Source organism: Rosa rugosa, chromosome 1 (assembly GCF_958449725.1).
Source record: "Rosa rugosa chromosome 1, drRosRugo1.1, whole genome shotgun sequence".
Classification (NCBI taxonomy): Eukaryota; Viridiplantae; Streptophyta; class Magnoliopsida; order Rosales; family Rosaceae; genus Rosa; species Rosa rugosa.
In genome coordinates, this window is record NC_084820.1 from 24,948,898 (window position 1) to 24,956,666 (window position 7,769).

The 7,769-nt window shown below is 38.2% G+C and overlaps 1 long non-coding RNA gene across 1 annotated transcript; it reads right to left on the minus strand.

Moving 5' to 3' along the window:
* Window positions 1–929: 929 nt before the first annotated feature.
* On the minus strand, window positions 930–3,032 carry LOC133734329 (uncharacterized). Its single transcript, XR_009858243.1, has 3 exons — window positions 2,503–3,032; window positions 1,597–1,736; window positions 930–1,490 (listed from the first exon to the last, which is right to left on the minus strand). It is a non-coding gene; the product is annotated as an uncharacterized LOC133734329 (long non-coding RNA).
* Between the last annotated feature and the right edge of the window lie 4,737 nt (window positions 3,033–7,769).

Sequence of the window (7,769 nt, forward strand, 5' to 3'; positions counted from 1 at the left end):
AGAAACCCCAAATAAAAATTACCTCAGTCCAATTAGCGCAATCTGTTCTTCGTCCTTGTCAGAGATGGTATCCAAAGGCTAAAGAAAAGAAACAGAAACCCCAAATGAAAATTACCTCAATCCTTGTCAAAGATGGTATCCATAGTTGCAGCTTCAGTCAGTATGGATTGACTTTTGGTCGCTAGGTTTCAAAACTTCCTCTGTTCTTTGTCCTGGCCAAGAGCACGATATGGATTTGGGAACGGACGTTAGCTAACGCCGTTCCTTAATTGAGTTGGAATTATGTTTTTATTTTTTATTATTTCTTTTATAAATAGTTAAGCTAGAGTTTTATTTCTTTACTCAAAATATATGTGGCTATTTCTGATTGGTAGGTTGGGAGAGGGGTGAACAAGCAGGTTCACCCGGGGGTGGATCCAATAATTGTTCAATCTAAATTGGTCTTAGAGTGAACTGAGTGGTCATTAAACCAAAATGTATAAGTGCAGAAAGTAGCACTACAAACTCAAGAACAGCTAATATCAGAAGAATATTTACAAATGAGTTGTAGACCTATTCTGATAGTACCATGAGCCAAAATGAAGAAAAAATAAAAATAATTTTCGAACCAAGACCATGAATCACTCCATAAACCAATTTTCCAAGAGGAACAACCAACTTCTTAACAATACCATGAAATTAACCTCCACAGGCAACCAACTGAAAGCACATCAATAATGCAATGCAAACACTAACTCATAATCGTTATGGGAAGTTGGGTAATGTTTGTAACATATTAGGTTCAAGCTTCAGAACTGAGTAACCTCACTGTTAAAACTGGAAGGGAAAAGGGAAGAACCTTTTTAGGGCAATGTATTACAGTTTAGAAACACTACATGACTGATTCCAATAAACAGAGCTACAAAAATTACGTACTGAACAACGTGAAGTTGATAAGAAATACAGATCATTAACATTGAGTAGAAATCACCGTGGAAAATCAATTTGATCGTGCAGAAATAATTGAGATAATTAAGTACAATTCAAACAACAGGAAAGAATAAGAAACTAAGAATAGTAAGTGCACCCTCACTAAGCACTTCCGATACGGTTACTCCAACTACAAATAACCATTTAAACTGATGTAATCATTACACAATACTATATCACACAGATCACGTATGAATTACATTGGCATATGTAACAGATCATATAAATCATCTGGGTCGATTACTGTTAAGTAGGCGTGAGCCAGAGAAAGCAAGGAGCTGTACACAAACAAATGAAGACATGTTTTAGTAAGAAGACAGGTTTTAGTAAAAAGAAGAGAACGGGGAAAGACTAAAAACAAATCAAAATTTGAGAAACTCATCTGGAATGGATTCAACCCTCCAATCTTTTGTGTACACGTCATCTTCTCCCATGGTTTTTAAACTACGTCAAGCCCTAAATCTCTTCTGGCTTTTGGGATTATAAAGCTGCAAACTTGAGAATCAGGTCCAACCCTGAAACTGAATCAAACATACAAATCTTTCGCATCAGTAACAATTTTCTTCAATAGGAAAATGTATTAAGCAAAAAACCAACAAATGTTCTTTCCCAAATCAAAACACATACCAGAAATCCAGAACATCAATTCTGAGAGGGAAAGTTATTGTTGCGTTTTCTCCTCACAACATTTCTCAATAAATGTGTCTGCCCCTTAGGAACCACTCGTTTGCAAACTCCCACCAGTTTGGATCAACCTTCCTGAATCCCTGCACATCGATTCAATGATTTTAGAGACCAAAATTAAATCTCTACAAAGACTTTCCTCTCAATTAGAAAACTTCATAGGGTGTCCGAAAATTCAAAACATATACCCAATCACAATTAACTGGAAATCCTATTCTACTGAAAATTGTTTTTACTTCAACAACAACACTTGGTTTACTTAAGGGCGTTTGTGACCCATTATTTGACCATATAACAAAGAACACTCATATCAGAACTCAGTAGTTACAGTGAGCTCCAGTGTATAATGCAATTAAAGTGGCCAGACGTTTTTGCCTATGCCTCCTACCAGCTCTTTTACGGATTGAAAAGATTGAAAGCAAAGAGTCCCTAGTCGAAGGCAAATTGAAAAGATTATTCGCAATAGCTTGAACTAACTCACTACCTCTTGCAATACATTCCTTCACTAATTACCCAATCCTCCAGACATTTTCAATGGTGCAGAGCCTACATGCTAGCCTATGAGCAGAGTATTAATTTCAATATCAAAATCCTATCCAAAACCAATACCCTACTATTCAAACAATTCATATTGATAAAAATCCAAACTTTGACAAAACTTGAGGAAAAAAAAGTAAAACCCAGTGCCGTAGTTGTAGATTAAGCTTGAAAGATATGAACTTTGAGTTCAGTAACCATTTTTATATAAGTTCTGGGAAGCAAAAACCCACAAAACCCAGTACCATACAAAAATCAAAACAATAAACAAACAAAAAAATTCAAAAAAAAAAAAAAAAAAAACAAACAAACCTTGAAGAAGGGTTGGAGGGAAATTGATGATGAAGGTCAACAGCCATGGGATTAACCAGGTCGATTTGAAATGCCGTGGTTTCGGTCTTCATCGCTGCGAGCTCTGTTTTGGTTAAGCAGCTCAAAACTTAAAAGCTGCAGAAGAAAAGAGAAAGAAACAGAGGCTTCCTCTGTCGCTCTCCGCCTCTCTCTCACCTTTCGATAGGCTACCAACACCTGGACTGGGTAATTACGCAAAAGAGGAGGCAGGGGCAATTCGTAAGAAAGAACAGAGAGGAGGCGGCAGAACCCTCTCAATCTCTTCTTTTCTTTCTTCCCACTCTGTGTCGGCAGAAGTGCAGAACCCACCCAACAATTCAGCAAACTTGGTTATACGGCCGTAGAAGAAAGAAGAAACCGATGGAAGCATCTACTATACCTGGGTCAATGGCAGCGGGTTTCTTATGGATTCTTTCAAGTGGTTCGAAAAAAGGTGCATCGACGGAGAATTATATCAGAGAGAGAGAGAGAGAGAGAGAGAGAGAGAGAGAGAGACTTTTTACAATATAATGGCATCTCTTTGTGCAAGATTGGAAGAATAAACTTGGTCCCGCGCCCAACCCCATCCCACGTGAAGACCACGGTATCGAGAGTTTGCTATAGCATCAATATAATTTTCGGGTTTTGGCTAGCGCGGTTACTTGATTTGGTAATTATCAAACCGACTGAATATCAACAGATACTTTAGGTTTGGTAAACCGACTTTTTAGTAATCGAGACCTATAAAACCGAAATAGAAAATTACCGAAAAAGTTGGTTTGGTTTTGGTAAATACCGAATTTACCGATTATTTAAATATTAGTTTTATATACTATGATTTTCAATACACATACATGTATATTAAGAAATAAACATAAAAGTTTCATAATAGTATGAACATTACTCAATATACTATATAATTAATAGTACATGTATTTTGAGTAACCTAGTCCAAGATGGTTAAATAACCTAGTTTTATAGAAAATGGCTAAAATTTGATGTCATATATACAAAAGAAAGCAATGATTAGTAGACGAATACGAAGTTTACGGTTTTAAAATTGAAAAACCTAATTTTGTTCATTCTAATTTATATTACAAAGAATTAGTTGTTCTAAAGTTGGTAATACCGAAAACCGAAATACTGAATTTGGTAGATATGATTAAAAATCAAAAATTTTTGTTGGTAATTGGTAGCTCAATTTTGAAACCGAAAGCTTTGGTTTTGAAGTTGGTAATACATATAACCAATTCGAACCGACTGAGTGACAGTCATAGTTTTGGCCAACTGAAAATGAAAATACAGCCGACAACCTCTTCTCTTATAAGACCTACCAATTACTTGAAAATTTCTACCAACAATAAATTAGGAGGGTGATGAAAATAACTATTACTGTATTGTTGTAGCAAATTGTGTCCTTTCTTTCCTGTAAACTTTTAGGTTTTGTGGATACAAGAAATGCACGTCGATGGTCTTAGTATCCTCCTTGGTGGCATGAACTTAATATCTAGGTCACTATAGGTTCCCTTTGCCTTTATTTATACAGGTTTCTTATGGAGTAACATAACCCGAACTAGATTTCACCCTTAAACCTGAATCGGGCTTGCGGGGCCCATCTTAGGTAAAGTTTTGCCGAATATTCAGCAAAACTTTCCTTAAAAATGGACTACCCAAATATAACAAAACCTGGACGTGAAGCTTAACTAACATCACAACCAATTATACATTCCAAATATTTACATTCCAGGTATATTTTACATTCTGAATAGTAATTCATCTTAGCACAACCATGTCCAAATTCTCAAATATTAAACATTCTTCCAGCTTAAATTTTGGTTATCAGAGCAATCCTACAAATTAAAGCCGATATCTTACATGAGTAGGTTAAGTAATAACCTACAGTCAAAACGAAAGCAATTGATCATAAGCCTTGAATTCCTGAAAGCACAACCTCGGCAATCTGAAATCTGAGCAGTTGAAAATCGAAGGGCCCAGGGAAAAGCATTGAAAACCATTAGAGTGAGTGGACAAAAGCAAAGTAATTTACTAAAGAAAATAAAATAAGTGAATGCTTTCCCATTTTCTTCTTCTTAAATCCGGCATGCATCAAAAATTAAAGAATCATTCCAAAATCTGCCTTTTAAAATCCACATTTCAGTGTAAAATGTTCGATGACTAGAGGGTACTACCGACTAGTCATCTCATGTCATCTGAAGGGTACTGCCGACTAGATGACGCATGGAGGGTACTGCCGACTGTAATCTAGGAGGCGGTGGTTAGAGGGTACTGCTGACCAACCACAGATAGTTAGAAGGTACTGCCGACTAGATGACGCATGGAGGGTACTGCCGACTGTAATCTAGGAGGCGGTGGTTAGAGGGTACTGCTGACCAACCACAGATAGTTAGAAGGTACTGCCGACTAACTACCTCAGGCCATCTGGAGGGTATTGCCAACCATATTACGCATCAGAGGGTACCGCCGACTGAAATATAGTCTAGAGGGTACTGCTGACTAACTACCTCATGCCATCTGGAAGGTACTGCCGACCAGATTACGCATCGAAGGGTACTGCCGACCGGAATATAGTCTGGAGGGTATTGCCGACCAAACTATTATCTGGAGGGTACTACCGACCAGGTAATGCATACATGCGACAACAATAGCCTCCTTATCAAGTCACGTTTTGAAAACTCATTTCCTTTCGATAACAATGAAATCACATTTAATCAAATATTTTAAATCTCAAGTTGAAACTATAATTGAAGATTCAGTACTGCATGCATAATTCAATTTAAAAGCAAAGGTCCACTCACTGGTAAGTCTCACAACTATGCCTGTCGGGATCCTCCTCACTCGAGGGCTCAATAAGCCCTGTACAAATTGGCAGCGTATAAATAATAATAGGGGAACAATTTAAAAAAGACAATCACTTACTCGAAATAATAACAACTCAATTTACTCATAATTTCCCCTAAACCCGGCTTTTCCAATTTAAGATTCTTACTACTCGAAATCCAAGATTCTCAACGATTTACCTATTTCCAAATCCTCTTTCACATTCTCAAATCCTCTAAGGATAACATCCGAATGTAATTCACAACAACGAATATCACACCCAATAATTTCAAAACTAACATTTTCCAGTCAATATCTAAATTCGAAATTTCTAACACAAAGTGTGGCCAAAGGTTCCTAATCGCAGGGTATGATTTATAAGCTAAAACAAAGCATTTTAAGTGGCTGCATGCGCCTCCACGTGCCACCGCACTGAAGCCCAAACCAGGCCACACCACTTATACCAAATTGATCCTCACAACAAACCCAACAACTTTTGTACTTGCACAAACAACCAAATCATAACCAATTGGCGGGAAATAGACTCGAAAGCAAAAAATCCGGCGAATCCCACTGTTCAGTTTCAATTCTTCTTCCTCCAGCCAAACTGAGCTACAAGATGGGTAGCAAAACAATCAGTGTCTCCCAAGCAACAAAACTCACCAAGATTTCAGGCCGGAACCTGTCGGAAATCAGAAACCCAACGAGAATTTGGCGATTCGCCGATTTGAATAATCTCACTTCGATTAGCTTGAATCAAGGCATGTCAACGTGAAATACTTACATGGGTTAGAAGAGAAGGGAGAGGGGATCAATTTGTGACCAGTGGCGTGCCCAGCGGCGGTCCGACTGCGGAGAAATAGCTGGAAATAGCTTCTAGATTAGTATGGTGCAAAAGAAAAACAGGTTGCGTGTTTTGGTATTTGATTGGCTGAAATGAAAACCTTTCCCTTTCCAAAAATAGCAACCCTATAGATATACACAAAGGCCCAGAATAGTAACTTAAGTTTTTCAATCATAACTTTTCCGTCCGAACTCCGATTTGGGCAAACTATGTGTCTGTGAACTCGGTTTAACGTGTCCTACAACTTCCGCAAGAATTTTTTTCAAAACATCAGGTCAAGGAAAAAGTCAACTCTTCGTCCCCTAAACGATAAAACAGAAACCCACTAAGTAAAATCGTCTTTCACTAACTGTAACTAGTAACAAGTTAAATTTTTGATGCGTGGCATAACATGGAGCCTTTCAAGTGGTGTGAGAAAAGGTGCATGAACGGAGAACTCTATCAGAGAGAGAGAGAGAGAGATAGAGGGAACCTTTTAAATATAGGGGCATCTCTCTTTACATTACTTGTGGAGGTTTAAACAGATGCTGGATGAGCTAGCTAAGATATGTTTCTTGATTATATAGTTGCCTTCAGATAATTCAACCACCTTAAAAGCTTGATTAAGGAGGCTAACTACGGTGCTTGCAGTATTTGAAGCCAAATATAAAATATCAAAATGTGACTTTTCATATGAGAAACAGGCTGAGTGTTGGATATGTGTGTGTGTGTGTGTGTGTGTATTTTGATTATATAGTTGCCTTCATATAATTCAACCACCTTAAAAGCTTGACCTAGGAAGCTAATTAAGGTGGTTGCATTATTTGAAGTCAAATATAACATATCAAAATGAGATTTTTCATTTGAGAAACAAGCGAGTGTTGCGTATCGATATATATATAATCTTGCTATGCTAAGGAGGTCTTTAACTTAGCTTAAGGAATGCATTTTCATATTTTGACCACTTTTCGATCACATATTCACATCTTAAAGGTTCAATTTTTAGGTTCTAATGTATAGATCACTTCTGCAAATTTTCAGCCAAATTGATGATCGTTAAGGCATTCAAAACTGCAATTTACACGAACGAACCGAATCTGTCAAACCTGTACCGTTCGTGTAAATTGCAGTTTTGGATGCCTGGCTGAAAATTTGCATAAGTGATCTAGTCATATATATCTAAAAATTGAACGGTTAAGATGTGAATAATAATAATATATATATATATATATATATATATATATATATATATATATATATATATATATATATATATATACGGAGCCGTTCGAGAGCGGACGTCCGCAACCCAGAAAAAGTGCGGACGTCGCTCCTCTGGCCTCGATCAAGCTTCGACGGCGTGGCGGGGCTTGCTGGAGGGGGCCAGGGGTCTGAGAAGCCGGTCTGCAGTCGGGTGGAGTCGCCGGCCACGAGGGTGCAGCGCAGCCTAGAACCTTGCAGTTGCAGGTCCGGCCGCTGCCCAGAACGTGCAACCTCGATCTCCTCCGACCTCGATCGCTGCCCAGAACGGTCCGGGATTCCTCCGGCCTTCCTCCTGCAAGCCGCGCGCCGCCGTCGCCACCTGGAA